Here is a 24,646-nt window from a genome sequence, read left to right on the forward strand (position 1 = left end):
GCTGGATTCTTTTATAACGTCTTTATTAACTTTCCTACAATAAATGTACTTATTGGAGCTTTTGTGGCCTTGGATGTCTATTGTTGCATTTTCTTGCCTAGTCACTCAAGAGAAGTCTGACTTGGGTTCATATGACACATTGATCATACTGGCTGGCTTTGTATAACACACCAAGCCACTAATTTACGTTTATACATAGTGTGCACTTAGCCTATGCTTCAGTTATACTCACTTGCCTTGTGAATTTCAAGAAACAGGTAATTCCTCTCTTTTGGTTTGTTAATATTATTGCTAATCTTACAAATGATATATACAAACTTTTAACCTCAGAAGGGCCACAATGGTCAGAGAAAAAAAAAAAGAAATCAGTGGCCAGATTATAATTAAGGGCAGCCAACAGTCCAGGTTGTCTTAGTTACATATCCACAAAGAATATGCAAAAATCCCCATTTTTCAGAGGAAAAGATTTAATTTCTTGGTTAATTTCAGGACTAAATTACAATTTTGTGAAGTTAGCAATTCTCCATGCAGTATTATTGTATAAGCTAGGTTATCTACATGCTTATTACATATGTAATGGCCTGTAGTTTCCTTTTAAAAAATCATGGGAATGTATATAATTTATACAGTTCTACATAGTGAAAAGGTATAGATGTGTCTTGAATGGGAGCAGTGAATATCTGGAAAATGTTTACTTGAATGTTGATGGCTTTTGTTGGCTCATAGTACATCGCATTCCAGGTACTGGGGGTTAGGGTAGAGTGGAAGAATAAATATTGAAAATTAGAATATCATGAGCAACAGAGAGAGAAAACTACATTTCTGCAGTTGGATGATGAGAAATCATATTTAATGCTATCTGTCTGGACATCTGTTTTTCCCTCCATATGCAACCTGTATATTTATAAATATCTCTCCAGTAGTATAGTGCTTAGATTTCATATGCATACCTTTGCACCCCTCAACTATACATCTACAATTAGACTCCTCTCCACTTATCACAGAAAACCTCTGAGTTTATCAATCTTTAACCCTTAAGCACCTACTATTATTTTTGTCCACTGCTTTCAAATTTTAGAACTTAGTTTGAGCTTCTAATATAAGTTGATCATCTGGCCATTGCATTCAAGGGCTTTGAAGAGCATTACGTCACCAGTGAGAAGTCACTGCAATCACTGTGCTCAACAGTATCCATTCTTTGGTCAAAGCTTGAGATGATTATAAGGTCCAAATGTTCCTTTAGGTACCACAGACAATAAGAGGCAAAATTTGTTCCATCATAAAGGAGGCAGCAGATGACACCGTTCATATTAAAGAAAGGGGGAAGTGTGGTCTACTTGGCTACCATTATCACTTCATGAATTCAAAAGATATTGTTCAAAGCACAGCTGGTTAAGTATTACTCAACAACACTGAACCTTAGTGGGAGAGCTATTTCTGAAGCTGGTAGCATTGCTAGCAGCCACCCAATCAATGAAGAGATACAGGCTGCCCCATCTTCAGAAGAGGCAAGCACCCACATTGAGGAAGCAGGCAAGAATTTTGCTACCATAAACTACCTATATACAGGTGGAATTCTTATCTTATAAGAATTGTCTAAACCACCCTTCCTTATAATGTACATGATTAAATTCATTCTCCTTGGATTAAGTGCAAGGAGGGAAGTCTGACGCTTAGTCCATGCATTTTTTTTCTTTAACACAGTTGGACAGTCTTATGCTATAACAAATTGATAGAGGAAAATGGAGTTAAAGAAGATAGTGGTTGTTTGCAGACCCTGATATGAAACTTCCATCCAGGAGCATCTTAGATTATTGGTCACTTTCAGATGGGGAATTTTGGAACTGTCAAATCTGCTGAATTGAAACATGGCTAAGTGAGTCCTATGTCAGTCTTACTGACTGCTGCCAGCCCAGATGGACTAGTCAGAGGTCATGCTGACATGTGCACCTTATTTTATTTATTTATTTATGAAACCAATTTATATTGCCACCCATCTAACCACAGGGGACTCTGGGTGGCATACAACGAAGCTAAAAAGAGCCAATAAATACATTAAAAATATAAAAATCAAAATAGAACAGAGAATAAAAGGATGTTAAAATGCATTAAATGACCATATTAACTGATGCCTCTCTCACTCTCTCTGACATTCATACACACAAACACAACATGTACTTTGTGTGAGATGGGCAGCTATATACATACAATCAATCCATAAATAAATAAATAAATAAATTTTCTTGCTTTTAAAAAACAAAACACAAAGAAAAATAGTACATCTTCCCTCCCCTGCACTGAAGTACTAGTGACCACTCCATCCCAAATGGCTATAGGCCTTGGTGAGAGAAGATGACCCAGCATCAAATGAATGATAACTTCATTTATTTATTTATCTACATAGATTTAAAGAACACTTGACTAAAACTGACTCTAGTGGTTTACATAATAAAAAGCCAGAACAATAAAATAAAGAAATGGAGGATCTGTATCCAGAAAAACCATATAGAACAGAACAAAATCTTACAGAGGCTCACCCACCACCCAATCCCAAGCCCTGTGAAATCAGCCAAATTTTCAACGTCTTTCAGAGCATCATCAGGATGGGACCCACACAGATCCCTTTGGGGATACTATTCCCCAAGGACAGAGCAAAGAACCGTTTAAGGATAGGATGACTGTAGGGAAGCCAAAAATGTTAATCTCTATACAATGCAGTCTTAATCAGTTGCTATTTTACTGATCTGGTTTGTTATTTTTACTGGTTTTTTATTCAGATTTTACTGAATCTGGTTTGTTATTACCAAACAAACCAGATTCATAATGTGCAAATATTTTACATATCATCAAGTATAGTCTTTCCAATGTACCTTCTAGATAAGGATATTCTTATTTCTTTATTTATATTTATGATTTAAATTCCTAAGGCCACCCACTCATCAACAACTCTAGGCAGCTTACAAAGATTAAAAACAAATAAACAATACATTAAAATACCTAACAAAAGATGGTTATGCCTGAGGAAGAAAAGCTCTTAATTATAAATATAAATGTCTATGACAGCAGATATATGCCACATCATAACCTAGGACCTGGGGAAAGAGCCAGGCTTTCAAGGGTCTCTTGAAGGACATCAGGCTTGGCACTATCTGGACTCCAGGGTGAATGCTGTTTCAGACTGCAGGTGCCACAACAGAGAAGGCATGCATCCAGGGGTCCCATCAGCTGGCACTGCTTATTAGATAGGAAGCTAAGAATGCCAACCCATCTTGATATCTGCAGTGCCTTGTATTCTCAAATAATATTTTTAGGTTGGGCTATAGAACCAAATCTTAACAGAGTTTGTAGCCCTCATCTGTTAAGCAGCCAGAAAGGATACTCAAAAATAAGGGTCCCATTATGAGTAGACTATTTAATCTTGAGAAGATATTCCTTGCAGCTTACCAGTGTGATATGAGACCCTTTTCTGTTTTCTATACCTTGATTCCTGTGTTCTTGGAGGCTTACTGATGTCCTTCCTGGGTTAGAAAATCTTTCTCTTAATAAAACAGGCCTCCACTTTAGAAGTTGACTGCTTCAGGGGATATATGATCAAGGATGAACAACCTGTGGTCCTACAGCTATAGTAGAACCCCAACTCCCAGCAATCTTAGTCAGTAATGGCATCTGTAATATCTGGGGGGCCACAGATAAACCCCATCCTTTCTACATGTAACTTGAAAGAGAAGAAAACATTACATGTTATCTTTTTCACTGTAGAAAATCAGGGAGATGACCTTGAAGGGAATAGGCAAGGACTGTTATAGAAGAAAAGAGGGCTGAAATATTCCGTAAGTCCTGAGAAACAAGAGAGTATTCAGAAGACACTCAGGCATGTTCCTATCTGATTCATTGGGATATAAGAGGGAAGGGATAGCCTTATTTTGAACTGGAAAATAGATATGCCATATTGCTATAATACTAAATGAGATATAGGAATCTGTCTTCTGCTAAGTCAGAACTTTGGTCCATCTAGTGCAGGATTGTCTAAGTCAGCCTTTGGCAACTTGGTATTTCCTGATGTAATGAGACTCAGAGTTGGAGAATTCTTAAACAATTTGGGTTTTGGTTATACTGACTAGGGATTCTGGGATCTGCACACCCAACCCTCCTAGAGAGGACCAGGATTCAAAAGGCTGCTCTTAATTCACCAAGAGGGTGTTTCAAGAGTTTCTGGCAGAAGTGTTTCCCTAAAGAGACCAAGGATTGAACCTGAGACTTTTTGAACCCACAGTGCATGTTTATTTGCTAAGGAAAATGTTCTTTAATGCCAGGAATAGAACTGTACCAATCTTCTGAAGGAGGTTTTGCTTCAGCAGATATTTGCTTCAGCACAGTGCCACTTTGAAGCAGTACTGCAAATCATATCCCATTTCTAACCAGTGAAATTACTGTTTTGTTTCACTTCTCTTAGCAATATTGGCCTCTATGTATGAGCAGAGAATTACCATGATGTGCACACCATAGCAGTGAGTGAAACAAGCCACACAAAAGAGCAGTACCATCGTGCCTTCACATCGATGTTGCAGCCTGTAGTGAAATTCATTGGAATTCATCCTTACTGTACCATCTGTCATTGTACAGCATCCTATTCTGGTAGCTTACTTGGCAGGTGAGTCACCATCACAATCCCTTCATTATTTGTTCTATTCTGAATCAGGATCATATGCATTAGCCTCTTTAGAGCTGGTGGCAAGAGGTATATAGCCATCATAAATCAAACCTTGATCTATCAAAGTAGAATTGTTTGTGGAGGAAATGGATGAGATTCTCTTGTGACAACACGACCTTCGAACAACTGTTAACTGAGGGGGTGAATATCCATTAGGCCTCAATATCTGCCATGGAAAAGGCAGCTTGCTCATAAAATCTGAAGCCTGTTTTTTGTCTCCATCTGCTCCTCACCCTCCACACAAGATGCCAAATCACTTGTGCAGCATAATAAAGCAATCTGACTCAAGCAGTGCTCAAAATACTGTGGCTCTGCATTCTTTCTTAGATTTATATCCTGCTTTTCATTTAAGAGTTCAAGGCAAACTACATGGTGGTCCTTCCTTCTCCCTACAATAAAAGTCCTGTGAGGTCGACTGAGCTGAGAGAAAGCAACTGGCCTGAAGTCATCCAATGAACTTCCATGGCTGTGGGTGGACTAGAATCCAGGTCTCCCCAGGGCCAGTCCAACATCTGAACCATGCACAGAAATATAGCAGCACAACCCACTTTTAGCACACAGACATGTAAGTGACCTTAACTCACATCAGACCTGTCTTTTTTAACCTTTTGATGATTAAGAAATACATACATCTAAAATAAATAAAGGCCATATGGTTAACTGAGGGGAACAGAGGCTGACTTTTTGTAGAGGAGCATATTTTTCCACTATCTTCTTTGTAAAATAGCTCAGTCCAGGAACAGCTAACCCACATGAAGTACTAGTCAAAGACTGGATTTGCATGTCACACTTAAGCATGTTAACTCTGTTTCCCCCCCCCCCCATAAACCACAGTTGATTAGGTTAGCAGGATATGCTAAACCACAAACCATGTATAATAAACCACATCCTGGCATAGTAAGTGTGCACCCAATCTGTCATTTTTATCAGGTTGCAGGTGATACTACCAAAACATCACAAATGCTCAAAAGTTCTGATATAAATATTGGTATTACCTACATGTATCTGTCAGCATTTAATTGTGTATGCTTAAAAATCGAGCATATCTCTGTTTTTCAACATTTACAAAGTTTGCAGAATTGCCACTTCACAGAGAGAAAATCAACACAAACAAATTTCAAGCATTTGCTGTTGCATTTGTAATTGAAGATGCAGCAGTTGGGGAACTGTTGAGAAATTTAATGTCACATTTTAAGCTTTACTATGTAATTACCTCCCCCAAACTATGTTAAAAACCTAAGCAATCAAAAGAGATTATGGTCTTAAGTATATGTTTATGCATGTAAATTGTAATACAATCAAAGGGAAGTACTTCTTTACAAATGTAGGTTGGACTGGAATCTTTATCTTTCTAAAATACCTCTGCAAACCTCCAGAAAAGTGTTTCCTAGGGTTCATGCATTTGTTAATTTCATATAATTCACATGTTATGAAGGGGTTTTTCTTTCTATTTTCTCAAAACAAATGCTAAGACTAATTCATCTGGTATTTGCCTCTATCAGAGGCTGAATAAAGAAACTTTGCTTCAAAGCTCCTTGTCAGAAGTAAAGCTGATTGTTACTTATTGGTGGGGAAGGGACTGATGATTTTAGTGAGCAAAGAAAGGATGCAAAGTGGAGCTGCTGCCTAACAAACAAGGGCAAGGCCAGGTCAGAGGTGACTTCTTTTGCCAACTCAACTGTGTTATGTCTGTGTTAAGCATCGGATCACGAAATGACAGAACCTCAAATTGGCACAGCAGCCAGAGTGACTTGGTTTATGTCCGATGTGAACAGAATGTGTAACCTAGCACATCTGACAGCACATCATACAAGGAATTCCAGGGAGAGGCTAAGATGCTCCTCAAAAAACAAGTCGGGTGAAAAGAGATCCAAAACAGAGATAGGGAAATAGAATCTACATAAGCATTCTTAAGCATGATCTACAGCTGAACACTGGATATGCTCTGTGACCAAAAAAAAAAAAAACCAGCTAAAGTGTTTTTCCAAAAGCTGTATCTCACCAACTGTTACTGCAAGAATGTGTTATTCTACTAGAACACTGCATTGCAGAGATTTCAGCGGTGCAACAAAAAGCAACAGTAAGAACTTCAGTGTGGTCCAAAATCCAAGAGACTGAAGGCTTTTTCTAAAATATTGCATCGTCCATTCATAAATGATTCTCCCATGCTTTACTCACTTCCTGCCTTGATGTGCTCACTCTTCCCTTCAAATATCATACAGCTAAACCAGAAAAGAGAATGTGGTACAGAGAAGAACCCTCGGCATCTCAAGGTAGGGCTCACAAATGTAAAAAAAGAATCCACTTTTAATTTCATGGAGAGGTGTTGCCCATCAGTAATGACAACACTGAGAGGAGGTAGACATAGCATTTGTTTAACCATGGTTTGTTGACTATGACATTCATTGATTTTGGGTCCACACATCACACTAAGGTATAAACCATGTTCTACAATGGTCGGAGTAATATGCAACACACTAAACCAACAACACAATGGCTAAGGTCAGTGTATGGATGTTAGCATTTGACAGCTTCTAGCTGATGACTAGAAAGGGCTCCTTCGCAGGCTTTTAGCAACTACTAGTTAAAGCACTCACACCTTGCTTGGAAAAAAAGTCGTGAAGCTTGAATGTAGCCTAAAGGAGTGATAAGCATCTGAACACTGAGGCTAGTCTGAAGGAAAGGGCTTTGTACATGCATAACATGGATTAACTGCCAAATACACTGTTTACTTTTGGGATAACCAGTGCAATGTGTTGGTAATACATAGTGGGGATGCCAGAAGTCATGAAATAGTATACTTAATGTTGGTTTTAACTGTTTTGTTGTGAACCGCCCGGAGTCCCTCCTTGTCGGGGAGTTGGGCGGTGATCTACATTTGATTTATAAATAAATACTAGCACTTGACTAATCTACATGTAGTTCTTAGTGTTCCCTGAACACAACTATGTGATTGCTAATATCATCTTCCTGACCACACTTACTTTCTAAAATCACTAGGTGAAGTAAGAATGTCTTGCATCCATAATAAAAATCAGACAATTCTTGCTTTCAGAACTGCAATCAAGCAAGACATATCACCGAAGGAAAGACAGGTGGGGAGGGAAAGGAAACAAGACACCTCATTCCTGTGATGGCCAGCTATGATGGGAATGGGGCTGCTCAAAGGTGCCCAGATGATACGATAGTTCCATGGTTATTCTTCACACAGCATTAGGTTTCTGTCTCTCCCTTACAAATGGGAATTTTGCCAATATGATCTGATCTAATTCACACTTCTCAGATTAGAACTTAGCCATCCATCCATCAACATTTCTACATCATGTTAAAATGGGCAAACTGGAATAGAACAGATTTGTTTAGTATACTCATGTGAAAGTGATATGACTAAATATAGATTGATTCAACCATTCTTAACTTATGTATCATTTCACTGTTAATTTGACCTTTCTCTTCATATTTTTATTGCTTAGTATAAATTGGTAATGTGAATAGGCCAATTCTAGTTTAATCCTATCACTCTCGATTGAGAAGAAGATCCCTCTGAGTTTAATGGGACATACTCCTTAAGGGCCTAAGAGGCTGTGTCTTAGCACAGTGCCAAATGGTTCCAGTTAACTGGGATGTTTTGATGGCCTATAAAAACAGTGATTCCCTGTTTAGAGAATCACTCAAGACTAGAGCTGAGAAGGTGGCATGTAGACAAACCAGTGATGATCTATTTTGGGACAGCTGTATAAGAGGAGAGAGCAAGGATGAGATGTCAAAGGAGAAAGCTTTGTCAGTCACACTGCCTATCTGGTACCTCCTAAGCCAGGGTGCACAATTTTACTGGCCTGGGGGCCACATTTGGCCTTTGAGTGGGATGTCAGGGCTGTCCTCCTAAAAGGGTAGCCAGGACAAAAGCCCTGTTCAGTTTCATTTATGTTTACATTGAAATTAAACATAGTGAATATGATTGCTCTTCAATCATGTATTTCATATTTTCTCCTTTCAGAAATTAGAGTTTGATCTCAGCTTTTAGTGAGAACTGCATTGGGCTCTGAGGATCAGGTGATAGTCCTCTGCCTAAATTAATCTGTTGTTCTAAGGCAGTGTTCCTCAACCTTAGCAACTTGAAGATGCGTGGACTTCAACCCCCAGAATTCCCCAGCCCGCAGGGAGTTGGTCCACACATCCTAAAGCTGCCAAGACTGAGAAACACTGCTCTACAGAGCAACAAAAGATGCAATCTTTCAATAAGATCCTTCTGCTACTGTGCTTAACACGGAAGGCAGGAGATAGCTCTTCTCTATTGAAGCCACAAGAATTATCTTGGACGAGGCTGATTTGCAAACATTTGTGAGATTCCAACATCACTAACTTCATAAATTACAGACTTAGAAGAGGTAAGCAAACACCTCACTGCAAAATTCTATAAATATCTTTTTAGGATTAAGTTCCTCTGAATTCAACAGAGTAAATGCATACTAGATTGTAAATATTACAATACAATATTGTAAGTTGAAGAGGTATCAGAAATACATCCTAAGAAAATACATACTGAATTACTACCCCAGGCATAAAAACAAACCATTTCCAAAACATATCCTAAATTTCAACAGTGACTTTGCTCTAATTCTCAAATAGAGTTGCCTTTTACAGGAAGAGGATGTCGAGAAAGAAAAATCAAAAGTCTTTCTGAGATGGCTTCATACATTTTTCCCTATCTGGAAAATGAAAAAAAGAAAAATCTCCTTAGGTAAAAGCCATAATAATTTATTAGGGGGAAAATGTAGATTTTTCACGGCTGGGCTCCAGCTCATTCTTCCTCTTTGTTTCTTTTTAAAACAACTTAAGGATTCAGAAGAACAATTCTTCCTCCAGCTAACCTGAATATATGTTTTCTATTGCCCATATACAGCTAATGGCATCAGGATGGCCTAGACCAGTGTTTCTCAACCTTGTCAGCTTTAAGATGGGTGGACTTCAACTCCCAGAATCCCTCAGCCAACTCCCAGATTCTGGGAGTTGAGGTCCACTCATCTTAAAGTTGACAAGGTTGAGAAACACTGGTCTAGAAAAACTTGCCCTGGAATTTATTGCTGCCATCTACCACCAGCAATTCTAACAGCCACTGTGGATTTACTGTGGACTTAAAATGCTTTCCTCTGGTTTTCTCTTCCCTTCGGATTGGTTCAACTGAGAGCTATTGTACAAGCTATTGCAAGTACAATAATTTGCAAAATCTTCCCCAGCTTGGTTTTGGATGTGAGCTAGAAAAGAATAGTTCCCTCTCCCTTCTGCTTTTTGTCTTTAACTCCCTTACCTCAACCTTCCTTACCTTACTGCTACTTTAAGTAGAGGGAAACAGCTATCTCTTCCTAATTCCCACAGGTCCTGATGCTTGATAGAATTATGCAATTACCCCAACTCTAAAAGCTTTCCCAAAGATCCTAGATCCTGGCTTAATGCCACTGGAACATGGTGATAAAGTGGGGGAAGGGAGACCTACCTTCCTGTCTGCAAACTGAGCAAATAAGCAGTTGAGAAAAGGGAGTCAGAAAGATCAGATCCTATTGTGCAGCCAAAAGTGTTATAAGGAGAGGACATGGTCTCCTGAAACCTGGGCTCAGAATAAATCAAAAGTATTCCTTGCCTTCAGAAAAATACAATTTGTTTTACCTCACCTAACAATGAATCTAATGGAGGGAGAGTTTTGCTCATTTGGCATTTATGGTCACTGGAAATATCAGGTCAGCAACAAAGTACAAACAGTGTTTGCAGAAGGTGCCAAGTTGAAACACTAATATTTCCAGGCATGGATCAAAAAAGCTACTGACTAAGATCCTGGAAAGCTGCTGACAGTTGATGCTGACTACCAAAGATCAAGCTGTAAGATGCTCCTAACATCCAACCTTGGAACAAGACAAAGGACTATCTGGATGGGTGCTAGATATGGAAGAAGCAAATATCTCAGCTTTTATTTTCTAAAACTAAGTAGCTTATAAGGGACAGAGGAATGCAGGAAGCTCTCAGTTGAACCAATCCGAAGGGAAGAGAAAACCAGAGGAAAGCATTTTAAAGCCATACAAACAATGGTGGATGATAAAGCAACCTATTCCCCAAATCTTGCAAAATCACTAGCATTTCATGAGAGACTTTGAACATATGGGTATTTTGTTAGCTCATATGATAGTGCTTCGAACTGGAAATGATTGCTGATTCTCTTCATAAGAAAACTAGTAGTAGTGGGGAAAGGGAGATGCACAGTCCCAGGAGCCTGAGAAAAGTGGAGCATGAAGCCTACATTTGGATTACAAATAACTAGCAAATGTTTGGCTGCAGACTGAGTGCCAAGAGATTAATAGCGATGAATTATTAAGTTATAACATGGATAGATTTTGGATTGCTATTTTATAACATGGCCGTGATTCCCAGATTGTGCTTTCCAGATGTGTTAGGACCATAACACCATAACAACCAATTCCAAGGTTGAAAACAATATTGTTTTGAGAACTCTGGGGACTGTGATCCCAGTACATCGGAAGGCAGCAGGTTCAGGTAAGCTGGTCAAGGACATATATTATAAATTAAGATTTTCAGATAACAGTTTTTACTCATTTCTCTTTAAACAGGAAGCAAAACTGTTTACAGTTTTGGAGATAAGTTAATGAGATGGAAACAACAGTTAATAATGAAAAGAATTGAAGCCATTTTTAATATAGGTGCGTACAAATTTATAGTTAAGAGGGAAACAAATTCAAATTTCCAGAATATATCTTTAGACTCACTGTAGATTCAGGGGTTATTTGCCCATCAGAAATTTGAATAGCAATGAAGCAAAAGCAGAGGCCATGTGAGTTTTTAGGAGAGTAAAATGCAAATAAGCCAGCCTGAACTCTCAGGGAAAAAGCAGGTTATCAGTGACTATTCTTGTTTTAGAAAATTAAAATATAGCAGTCTTGCTTGAATCTTCCGGTAGCATAATAAATAAGTTTCTCCTGGTAAGTTTCACAGGCACTTTCATAGTTTGGCCATTCCAGGGCAACCCAATCTTGGCAAATATCCAAAACAGACTTTAGGTTCATTCCAAAAACACTGCAACTGGATTCCTAGATATTATCTGACTTCTCTTTGGAGTAAAATCATACCTTGCTTTTTAGATCAGAAGCGGATATTTGAGGAGGCTCCCCCTTGTTATTCTGCTGGAGGATGTAGGATCTGTGGCACTCCAAATGTTGTTGAACTACATCTTTTAGAAGCTCCAAGCAGTATGGCCAATGATAAGTGATGTTGGACATAAAAGTTCAGCAACATCTACATTGACAGAAGTTCTCCCTGACTTAATTCATTCCCAGCCCTCTCAGTGGATTAAAGCAAAAACAAAAACCCATGATCCGATTGTTCACTGTTTAATCACAGAATGGGAAGGAACCTTAAAGGTCATCTGGTCCAGGGTCCACTGGAGCAGCTCTAACAGATGACCATCCAGCCTCTCTTTGAATATTCCTAGCAAAGGAAAACTCCCCTAGTTTTCCACTAGTTAACACCTTCATCTGTTAAGAAGTTCCTCCTGAACTCTTAGTCCAAACCTCTCTGCTTGAAGCTTTCACCCAATGGCTTTGGTCCTGCTCTCTGATGGAAAATAATTTCCTTTTCACTATTTTTTAAAAAACAACCTAGCATTAATAGCGGACAATATGTTTTCAACAGCCTATCATTACTATGTTCTCAATAGCCTAGCATTAATAGTGGACAATATGGTAGCCACTAAAGGTGTTTTAGTCATTAGTAGCCATCATTAGTTGCTTGGGAATGCATGTTATGCCTGCCTGGCCTTGAAAGCTTCATTTCTCACCATACTTTCTGCCCTCCATGTCCCCTCCCTTGTATGTTCTACCTTTTTAGACTGTAAGCCTCAAGATAGGGCCTCCCTTTTTCAACTGACATAAGTTGCTTTCAGAAACAATTACTGTCCAAAATCCATGTTCCACTCTAGTCAGATCCTTCCCTTTGCAGGTGGCCTGTTTTATGTCCAACTCTATCTGTTCTTTCTGTTTTAATTACAGTCAACAGAAGGCAGAAAAAATGAAGTTAGGAACATTTTTTTAAATCAAAGATGGTTGCACAGAAAAGGCCAATAAAAGAAAGAATGATACAGGCTCTTTAGTCAACAGAGTAAGTTCCAAATATGCACATTAACCAGTTTGTCTGGAGATATAAAACTGAGATATTTTTATGCACATAGATATGCACAGGCACGCACACACACCCACACACATGCCTATATATGCATATACCCAACACACAATTTGATACCACAAAATGTTTCTTTTCACTTTTTTTGGCAATGGCCGAAAGCAAAAATTTAAACTTTTGTTGGAAGAAGAAAGGTATTATTCTCAAAAATGAATCTTCTTACTACTTGGGAATATGTAAGAATAATTCTTCCTGCATTTGGAGATTTCATTTATTTTACTATCCATTTCTTTGCTTTTCATACATTTCAAATGTGTTCATTTGCTTTCATTATTTCCATTCACTGCTATCTGTTGTTGCCTTTAGCACAATGGGAGACCAAGTCCCAGCATGCTCTGCTGTTGGCTGGCTTACTAATTCATCACCTGCTGCACTGTCATCTGCCAATAGGAAATCTGGCTGCAAACCAAGAGGCTTGGACATTGACTAGGGTGGTGCTGTGCTGACTTCCTTGCCTACTGTCTTCCCCCAAATCAATTAGACAGTCACCTTGTTATGGACAAAATGTAGTGGGGCTGCAGAGAAATTTAATCTATATACATAACCATCCTAGCAATGTAGTTTGTTTGTCTTCCTTGTGGTAAAACAATTTACAATGATGGTTTTCACATTTGGTGCATATTTGGAAGACTGATTCTCCTGATGGCAACTATTCCCAAGTTAATATTAAAAATATAGAGCTAGATCAGATCCAGTTGTAGAAATAAAAAATGGTGATTGGACTCTCCACTCCCTAAGAAGGATCACCATAAAGAATCTTAGGAAGACTTGGAATCAAGACCTAGACTAAGTTAAGAGTTGGCATGTATATCATCCTTCCATCTAGCCCTCAAGATGGGCCTTTGAGATGTTTATTCACATAAAAGCATTCAGATTAATTTAAATGAAAGAGATGCTTCTGAGTTCAAAATTACTTACACTCTGCAAAGTTTAGGTCATGTGTTCTTAGGACATAAGATCCATATACAATTCGAGGTTCTCAACTTATTTTCTACCAATCAGGAACCTTACATGTAAATGTGGGGCTATTCCAAAGCATTTCTGAACATGCTATTCAAACACAGAGGAAATAGATATTCAGAGAGATGCTCAAAATAAGGCAAAGGGCAGCTCACACTGGTTGGCTTTCAACTATGGGCAAAGCTCCTTAATCCAGCTGTTTATGGAATACCACTTCTGTACTCATTGTACACACATGACTCTCCCACTGATATCTTTTGAGATACAAAACATCAATCATCATTGCTACCACCATCACCACAGGTGAGTAACTTCCATGGATTATTTTACAAGGATTCTATCCGAGGCATGCAATAAAAAGGTAAGTTGGCAAGGCCATCTTCATTAGCTAAATTGGGAAAATGTGCTAGTTGGTTTCCTTTTTCCTAACTGTCTCCTTTAATAGCCATTTCATTCATCTGCAACAGAATAAAAGGAGAGGAACTGGCCTTCCCTTTCTATTGGCCTGGGTAAGAGTAAACTATCATCTGATTTCTTTCAGCTGCTATCATATCAGTTGCTCTGATTCTCATGGATGTATTAGGACCTGTATTTGCTTATTGCAATATTTCCTCCCCCATTTTGATCCCCCTCCCCCATTTTCACCATTAGCTATTATCATAAAATGAGGAATTTTGGAAAAGAGGGAGAGAGCACATGAACAAAATCAATTTATATGAACTAAAATCAGCCCCCTACTTGCATCTGCCTTCTATTTATACAAGGCTATCATCACAGTTGAGTTTACAGTCTGGAGATGGGAAATACAAAAAAAATCCTGTTATGCTCACTTGATAAACCTTGTTAATGTTGACTTCGCCCACTTCTGTCTCACCTGAAATTGAAACTGGAGGATCTTTCCAAGAGATAAAATACACAGAAACTCATCCTGTTATAAATGAATTAGGCACCTGCTGGGAAGATGGCAACAAAACAGGAAGACAGATTGAAAAAGAAATGGTAATGTACATTTTTTCTAAGTTACAACCTGAAGAAAATTAACAGTATAGAAAGGCTGCTTCGTTTTGATAAATGAAAACGTCATCATGGGTGCCTCCTGACTTTTTGGACAAAGTGAGAGAAGAAATAAACAAAATGTACTTAGTGCCATATGAGAATCTCTCTCTCTCTGTGTATGCTGTATGTATAAACCTGATGTCTTAAGAATGCTTCAGAGCAATAATTCACATATTAAGCTCTATCCTATCTAATTCCAGGTTGCTCCTTCCTTATTTAACATTTTCTATTTTTGCCATTTTTAAATACTTCTATGACTTTAAATGCAGGTTTGCCACATGCAACATGAAAGAGAAGAAGAGGACAACCAGCAGCAAGGTGGATGGACTCAGTTCAGTGGTGACGGAGGAACCATTGGAAGATCTGAAACATCAGGTTAGGGACAGATCATCATGGAGAAAATCTATCTATGTAGTTGTTAGGAGCTGAAAATGACTTGATGGCACATAATTAATGACACATGCAGGTGCAATGTGCATGGGAAATACCTATGGTGTAAGTAAGGGACATAGGAATCCAAGTGCAATAGAGACCACTGCAATAGAGAATAAAGGGCAGCAAGTGAAAGGGCTTGAAACTCGTGGCTGGAGGAATGCAACCTTTATTAACAGCTAATATGTTAAACTCCAGGAGCCAAAGACTACTCCAAAGTCAAAAAAGCACTTTTCATGTGTTCCTCTCATAGGCTACATTTTATCCTGCTAATTGACACCTAACCATCATGAGGCTTCAGCTATTAAAAAAAAATTGCCTGCCTCCGCTCAATTCCTGGAGCACATGGATGCTCAAGTACTTTCAATCAAATAATTTCTATTTAGGTGTGTGAACCATTATACCCAAAGCTGAAGAAATGGAGTGAATTTTGTATGTCTGAGTCACATGTTGTTTTATCAGTGCAGAAGCAGCAGGGATCAGAAGACATTTCTGACTTCTGTCCCTATTGCCTGAACTGCTTTCAAGACAGAGTGAAGCTAACCCTTAGGGTATTTAGAGGAATATAAGAAAGTGCCTTTCAGAACAAAGCCTAGGGTGTCTAACCCAAGAGCATAGTGCCTTACAATGCCCTTGCAATCTGAAATGGAACTTTTCTTTATAATAGTGCAATAGGTCAGTCTTAACAAAGTGGCCAAAAAAAAAAAAAAGGCATTACGAAAGCCGAGAACAAGAGACGATGCAATTTTGCAGGGGCCATTTTATATGCCTCTATAAGCATTTAGAAATGATTGCTATGGAGACAGTTCAAATGATCTCGTTGTAACCACACAATTTGCATATGCAATCTGTTGCTCTCCGTTAGCCACCTGGATAGGTTACCTGGTTTCTGTCTAAGTGGTTTTGCTTTCAGTTCTTCTCCTTTTAACCAAACTTGCCTAGGGCAATAGAGGCAATGTGCAGACCTAGATCTACATAGAGCCCCCAGTTGAATTTAAGAAGCCTCCTGAAGCAAGCATTTAAGGCTTATCTGCCTCTTCCTGGACAGACTGTCCATTCAGAGAAAAAGAGAAAGGAAGAGAGAGAGAAGGGGGATGGCAGAAATGGGTGACCTCATCTACTTTTGATTCAGGTCATACCCATCTCTTTTCAACCACACTCCAGGTTGGCCGGTAATCTGGTGCTGTGCAGATTATCCTTAAGGGCATGGAATTCCAGCTGTGAAGGAGAAGATTGTGCTCCATACAGCAGGAGACATGGACAACCAGAGTGTAACCTGAACCTGGAAGACTCTTACCTTTTGTGTACTGTATAACCAAGACTTGAGAAGTGGAATAACCCTTCAGCAGAAAAAAAAAAAAAGTGCCATCTATCAAACCTGAGCAAATGAACTTTAGGGTTGGTTTCTTTGTTTGTTTGTTTAATGAAAGACATCAAGAAAGTATGGGATAAGCAGAGAGAAAAGAAAACGTTCGCTTTTATTGTGAGGCCAAAACCTCTGCCAGCCATCACTCTGGAAAATAAAAACAGTGTGTGACAGGCAATAACCTGTTTCAGCAGCCTTTCTAATGAAGCTGAGATCACTCTTCAGATCTCCCATTTTTCTTCTCCTTTCTGAGACACGGCTGCTTCCAATCTGTAGTAGATCTGCCTCCCCTCACCCCCATGTTAAGCTCAAGTTATTTGTGTATTTTAGGGAGGAGGGAGGAGGAGTTGAGCTCTGATTCACTCACGTTGCAAGGACAGCAATGAAAGATAAATCAATGTACTGAGCAGCTACGACTGTGCGTGCATGGGTCTACACTGGGCGGGTTTGGGTGTGAAAGAGAAAACAAAACAGATGGGACTCTTTTCAGGCACAGAAAAAGTAAATACTAGTACACTGATCTCAACATACAGCTTTTTTTAGAATCTCCATTTCCAGCCTACAGTTTACATGAGTTTCTGACCCTTATGATGAAGCTATATTGGAGGAGTCCAACCATCAGTTTATGCAATCTCAGGCTACAGGAACTATCCAATCAAGTTTTCAGAAATGAGATCATTGTATCGAAATAACATATTAGTTTCTACCAATGTCACTCATTTTTCATTATTCTATATATTTTTTTCAGATTTTATTAGCACTGCTTTATTTTTGGTTGTACTTCATCATATCTTCTGGTTGTTATACTTATCTATCTATCTATCTATCTATCTATCTATCTATCTATCTATCTATCTTTCTATCTATCTTTCTATCTATCTTCTATCTATCTATCTGTGTTTTCAGACATTTTATTAGGAATAAGTTTTTCCCTTCATTCCATAACTTTTTTCTCATCCCCATAATCAATCCCTGCCATTGGTTTTCCAAATCCCTTTAAAACCCCCAAAGTTAGTGACCATCACTACTTCTTGTAGCAGTGAGTTCCGCAGGTGAATTACACATTCAACAACTAGTTAATAATTAATTACACCTTCAAGCATTCCACAAAGGCTCACTCATGTTCATTCTGATAAATAGCCTTTAGCACAGCAGGCACACAGGTTTCCTTTGGTGAAGTAGTAAAACAAAGGGGAAAATGTGACATACGCTGATGGTGCATTTTGCTATTTACTGGAGGTATTTAGGAAGTGACTGGATAACCTCCAGATCTTCTTCCATTTTGCTTCTGTGAACTCTATCAATTCTACTTTTTTTTTTCTTCAAATGCCACATAAACTACTCAGAAACTGAGTGAGTGTTCTTGAATTTGAGAAAGCTTTTTCCTCAATAGAAATGCTTCACTTCATGTTGTGCTTACGGCGTTCATGTGTGCTTATGTAAAAATGGCCCTTCACAATGATAAGCCAGTGAAACCAATGCTTCAGATGGGGCAATATCAATACCCACAGTGACATTATTCTGAAATGATTTTTTTAAAAATGTAAAAATACTATTTCCCAACAAGAGGAGAGAAAAGCAGCAATCCAGATCACATTAGGACATTCACCGATGGAAACAATCCTGCAGGACTCTAGTGTAAATTGTTCCCATTACCGAAAATGGCTTTGTTTTGTGTTTAATGGCAAATGTATCCTCGTGATTCAGAGATATACCTACACCCTCAGAATACACCAAGATTCTCAGAAATTTCACTATGCAAGCTGATATCCCCTTATTTATTTATTTACAGGCCAAAGAAAGTAAGTTAAATACAGTGATCAAGTTAAAACAGACTCATTAAAAAAAAGTGGAGGGAGGGGGAGGAAACGTAAAGAAATTATAAAGCCAGATATAAATTTGACACTTTCTGATAGCAATCTGGCTGAACAGAACTTAGTTTCTTTCCTGAAAATATCAGTGACCCAAACTGCTAAAAATGCATTAATTCCTCTTCAGGCCAGTGCAAATACTTAGTAAGGAGGTATTCTGTTAGCTCAAGAGAACCATTTATCCTAAAATAATCCTGTAAGAGTATTTGGTCTATGGTTGTGATTCTGTTTTGTTCTGCTTTGGAGAAACATCCCGGAGATTGAAAACAACCTGGGAAACTAAAATCCCAGAAAGGCACAAGGTAATCAGATGGTAATTCAATAAGGGTGGATGGAGAGGAAAGCAAATCAATTTTATCTTACTTTTTGTTCCAAACACCTGGGCCACCACAGACAAAGAGGTCTGTGCTGGAATTCTTTAAACAACTGACATGTCGTCAGGAAAAGCTATAACCATGACTTATTTGGTTCCAGCAAAGCAGCAGCTATCTTATTCTAATAACAGTATATAGCACCTTCAAAAAAATAAAAAAATAATAATATCATTATGATATGATCTACCACCAGCTAATCTATTTTTTCCCCCAAAGGCTGAAGCAATATAGCGCTTTAAAAAAAATCCACAAATGTCAACGTTCCTTCAGATATATAAATCTACAAATGACACAGCCCAAAGTTGCAACCCATATGTGTGTGTGTGCTTAAGATACATGTGCAGAATAATCCGACTGCTCTCTTTAGATAACTCTGAGGTCAGGACCTTGAAGAAAACGACAGAACATCTCCTGAACCCCACTGAGCAAAAGAGCCCTCTTCACTCAACTAATATGGGACAGCCACACAAGCAATAGATAAATCGCAGGGCCTGAAAGAAGGTCTTATAAAGCAAGCAGTGGGGAAAAGTGAGTGAGGTCACACTAACAAGTTAGCTGTGACCCAAGTAGTCCTGAAGCCCAGGAAGATAGTTATGCAGTGCAAGAAAACTTTTTCCAAGGGGCTGAGCTTCAAAAGAATCCAACTTTTAAACTGGTGCGTGCTTCTCATATTCTTGCTCTCTTCAAGAAGAACCAAGTTCGAACTAAGTCCATATGCATTTCTCACTCCTGACATATAAAGAAGCCCCTGGACATCTTGTCCTTCTTTGTGATAAAGCCAAGATGTACAGATAAATTCATAAGCTGAAGCTACCCAGCCAATTTGCAATGCAATACTGTTCATCCTTTTTTTTTTTTTTGTCTGTTGTCCCCCAGTATCAAAATGAATGGGTCAGGGGGAGGGAGAGAGAAAATTTTTCAATTTTATATATATTCATATATGCAAGTCTCATAACAAACAAACAAACAAACAAACAAAAATCAGATGATCTATTTGCTAGAAAAGCAAGGTAGGCAATGAACAAAGAATAAAGCTCCAAGCTGTGAATAATACTTTTATAAACTGGCTGTGAGAAGCTACTTCTGTTCTGAACTGGATAATAAATTTGCTGCTAAAGCTTTTGGGTCCTCTAAAAAAAAGTAGTGATTTTTTAGAAAACAATTCAATAAACCTTGCTAATTGCTTAAGAGATGCTTTGACTCCAATGTTTTCCACAACACAGAAGTGTTTTTGCAGAGTGCCAGCCTGTTAAATACCCTGTTTTTTCTTTTTCTTTTTCTTTTTCTTTTTCTTTTTCTTTCCTTTTTCTTTTTAAGTACAGGAGCATCACTGGCTTCTGATTTCTGAAATCCTGAAGAAAAAGGCTAGAGGAAGGTCAAGTGATGAATAAGAAGTCAACCTGGGAGATGTAATAATGCTGGAAAGGTGACTGAAGTCATGTCCCCACTTGCCTTTTCACACAGCAGAATCTTGCCTTGACAACTCCAATCTTCCCCCCAATATTATTCCAGCCCATAAAAGAAACAGTTGTTCTTAGGTGCATTACAGGTAAATGTCATTTATTGACCGCAATTGGGACTGGCAACTTGGTCGTTAAGCAAAACGGTCACTAAGTGAAACCGCAACTGTTCTTATAATCTTACTTCAGCTTTCCTTTGCTTTACAGCATCAGAAGGATATGACCCCAAACAGCTGGGTGAGCCCAAACAGTGGGGAAGGTTTCCAGAACTTGACTCACAAGGAGGCTGGGTAAAAGGGCAAATCTTATAGCCCTTTTTCCCCACTCCCCTGCCCTTGGGAATGCTCACCCCAGCGCTGGGATAATTAGCAAGAAAGGAATTCCTGTTTGTACTTACATTTATTGGAGAGGAAGGGATTACAAGACAATAAGCAAGCACACAATGGGGAATACACATCAAAAGGAATGCGCTAGCGCTGGCTGTTTAACTAGCTCACTTGCATCTCTGAGCCACTTAGGAGGTAAACAAAAGCCTTTAGTGTGAAACTGGTCTTGTCAGTGTCAGGGAGCAGCAGGGCCCAGCAAAGGGTTCTGATCAATTAATCAAGGTCACATAGCTGAGCTTGTTCACTTGCCCTTATCACTTTTTAGGGAAGTGCTGAGCTGCGGAGAAAAGCAGCTCAAGAAGAGATTGCTTGTTTATCTCTCTGCTCTGCAAGGAGGGTGAAAAACGAGTCAGACACAGGACAAAGCATACTAACTGAGTTTAATGGTGAACACGTGACTAAGAGAGAGAGACAGAGATGCTGTGAAGGTCATAAATGAAGCATTGGTCACAAAGTTACTTTTTCATCACCATCGTAACTCTGAACGGGCACTGTCCGAGGCAGTCACTAAACAAGGACTATCTGTATTCCATTGTAACAGTTTTCTGAAATGCATCATTAGAGTTAGATGCAGCAACTCACTTTTCCTCATTTCAGTGTTCAGAACATATTGAGGGGTATGGAACCCGTTTTTTTCTTGCTTATTGGCCAATTTTGGTCATTTCCTCCTCCCTCTCCATGAAGTAAGAGACCAGATTGTCAACAGCTAGTTAATTTCAGTTATAATGCTTTACAAGATCTAGTCACCGGCATGATCAGGACAAGACTGGCCTCCTTCCTCTCCAGGCTAATTTCTTCCCAGATGTTTCTTTACAGTATTTTTAAACTTGGGAGATGCCCAAACTGAATGTGAGAGGTGGAGCAGGCCAGCCAGCCTTGAACCAGGGTTGTGTAGTAGTTTAGTTGTTGGATCAGGACTGGGGAGACTCAGGCTGTTGTCTACCATCAGCCAAGTAACTCTTTCGATCTCAGATAATTCTCAAGGCTATTGTTACAGAGAAGACTAAGAGCTGAGAGAGCATTGCCCAGAGCTCCTTATGAAAAAGTGGGGTATATCTAGCAAAGAAATACATAAATTAGGGATGCCCAGGCAGAATCCCAAAGTCAACCCCATTCAATTCCTGTTGTGGTGCTTGGATGAGTGGATATTTTCCCTACTAATTGGTGATGGGTGAAGAAGAGCAGCAACAAAGCCATAAGAGACCATAATTACTTTAATTATAACAAATGGCACATAAATAGATCAGGACAATACCATTCAGCAGTGACTGGAACTGATGCAACTGAGACAGGCCTCGTATTGTGCTGCCATTGTTTTATGCCACTTCAAAATGGGTGGACACCATTTTAATTCAGGAATGGAAAAATGATGTTAATCACTAACTGGTGGCAACAATGGTTAAGATATGGGAACCTAAATCATCCCTTTTTCAAATACCTCTGTGACTTTGATTTCTTTCTGCCTTGCCTCTTTACACTGGGAGGGTGGGCATTAGAGCTGTGGGGATTGTAAAACAGACCAAATGTGTAGCTTTCAGACTAGGTTCTGGCCCTTAGTATTTGTGTGCATATTGCAATACAATGGAGCCTCAACTGAATTATAGCTGATATTCCAGATGATCACTGGACGACTGATGAGAAAGAACATGAAATAACCCATCTGTGTTGTTTCACCATTTCAAATTAGGTACCTTAAGAACTGGAAAATAAATATGCATAGCAGAGACATAGACGAGAAAATAGGACTATCAAACACAAAGCGGGCATTATTAACTTTTACGTTAGTGAAATAAACATATGGAGCTGTCAGAGATTGAAAATCCACATTAAAAATAAATTCCTCAAGATAATTATCTCTCCAAAGAAACCAACATTATTTTTTTGCATTTACATCTAGCCATATTTTACAAAGATGAAATTGCCTGAGGCTCCTCATACGGAAGGGGGCCCATCCAAAATCTGGATCCATTTTTGAAATGATCAGATGAATAATTTTTTTAAGTCAATAAAGCTATTAAGTTAAAATATAATTCCTAAATTTTATTTTCTGCCACCAAAAATGTGGAGGGGGGGGGGAGAGATTACATTGGCATTGAAATAAACCTTCTGCTCCTAGCTCTTAAAAAGACTCTGATTACATCTGAGTAACTTGTAGGTTTCTATCATGCACCACCACTAAGCTATGGCCAATGAAAGGCAACAACAGAAGATAGGCCAAGAAGACTGGCTTGTGTGACAATGCAAGCTTTCGAAGTCAGATAGACAATCAAGTCTGAGCAACAAAAGAACTTGGCTTATAATTACTGGCTGCCGCAGCCTTGCCTTGGCACTTCAAGTCCTGTCTGAATACAGACAAGCTTGTGGCGTATTATGTCAGTGTGTGCAGGAGTAAAGAACTAAATTAAAGAGGAAAGTTTCTCCTGAAGGCAAAGTTCATGTGCTCTGTGCAGCAGTACATTTGCTCATCGTTTCATGATCAAACAACAGCAGTAGTGCTGCAGTGCAGAGATGGTACTCTTTTAATAGCACAGAAACTCTTGTTTTTCAGCAAACAAGCCCAAAACAACTAAAAGGGCAACCTATGGGAAGAGAAGAAAGGCTATCCAAATAAGTTATTTCCATATTTGTTGTAGTTGTTCCTTTATTTATGTCTCATCTTCAGAACAAAACCCTTCTCACCCGTCCTGTTCCCTCATTCCAAGACTTTAAGAAGAAATACATCACAAAGAAAGAAAGAAGGTCTTTCCTGGGATAAGGTAGTTCTAAAAGCCAGGAGAAGACGCCTGGAATCTCCTAACTGTGTTCACTGTAATCTCACCATTCAAACTGTAGCAGCACGCAAGGGAGCTAAGAAAAGCAGCAAGAATTCAGGAAAGCAGGATTGCATTTGATCTGTATTCAACTCACTTGCCTTTGGAGAGCTGGCTTTAGTGGTGTTCTCCTCTTCTACAGATACAGTCAAGAGTGACACTGGCATCTTTCTAAACCGACTTGAGGAATGAAGGCCATGTAACTCTTCTGCATCGTGGCATCATCAGTTCTCCTGAAGCTCTCATCTGTAGCACAGAAAACCATCATTGCATTTTTATTTTTTAATTTTTTTTTGAGCATCTGCAACAATTGTTTCAAGAAATGAAGATTCTGGCCCAATCCACTGGCCCAGTAACAAGTGGGCGATTGCCTCCGCAATAACTGTATTCAATACCCAGGCTGAGTGCAGGTAGGTGGGGATACTGGATTTTGCCCTTGTTAGGCTTCTGTTTTAGTCCTGACACTTGGTAAAATGTCTGTAGAACAATTAGCCTCTGAGTGTGCAGGGAATGGGGGGGGGGGAGGAATAATCCAAATCAGCCTTCCTGATCACTGGCCTTCATACCACAGCTGAGTTCTGCCAGTCTCTTTCACTTCCTACAACCAAGGTCAGCAATCTGAAGACCCAGGCCCATGTATGGTGCTTAAACTCTTTTTTTGCAGTTCCCCTCCCCAAAACCGTCTCTGACCACAGTTGCTGAGAATCGGCAATACAGTTCCCTACTATTTTGATAGAGTGTAATGTAAAAGCTCTAAAATAGGATTAAATATTTGAGGAGAAAACAACCCTCTCCAAAATGGAAATTTACCATTTGGAAAATCCTGGCTCCCCCCCCCCCCACTTTGCACACTGCCCCTGTCCACAGTTGCCCTCAGGAATGTTTCAAGCTCAAAGCACTTCAGTTGAAGTTAAAGCCATCAGTTTCAAGCTTGGAAGGCAGCATTTTGAATGCATAATGTTTCAACATGTTTTACACA

The 24,646-nt window shown here is 39.1% G+C and overlaps 1 protein-coding gene across 27 annotated transcripts in view; it reads right to left on the reverse strand.

Annotated features, from left to right (window-relative positions):
* CHRM2 (cholinergic receptor muscarinic 2) overlaps window positions 1-24,646 on the reverse strand; it is a 273,908-nt gene that overhangs the window by 213,927 nt on the left and 35,335 nt on the right. For 19 of the 27 annotated variants that reach the window (XR_015796248.1, XR_015796250.1, XR_015796252.1 and 16 more), the window contains exon 3: window positions 23,765-23,913. The gene's annotated coding sequence lies outside the window, so the exon portion shown is untranslated. The remainder of the gene's footprint in view (window positions 1-23,764; window positions 23,914-24,646) is intronic. The other 8 variants (XR_015796260.1, XR_015796256.1, XR_015796245.1 and 5 more) reach the window with 1 other exon arrangement.

Source organism: Python bivittatus, unplaced genomic scaffold (genome assembly GCF_059951505.1).
Source record: "Python bivittatus isolate LINGU-HERP-01145 unplaced genomic scaffold, Pbiv_v1 ctg000330_np1212, whole genome shotgun sequence".
Classification (NCBI taxonomy): domain Eukaryota; kingdom Metazoa; phylum Chordata; class Lepidosauria; order Squamata; family Pythonidae; genus Python; species Python bivittatus.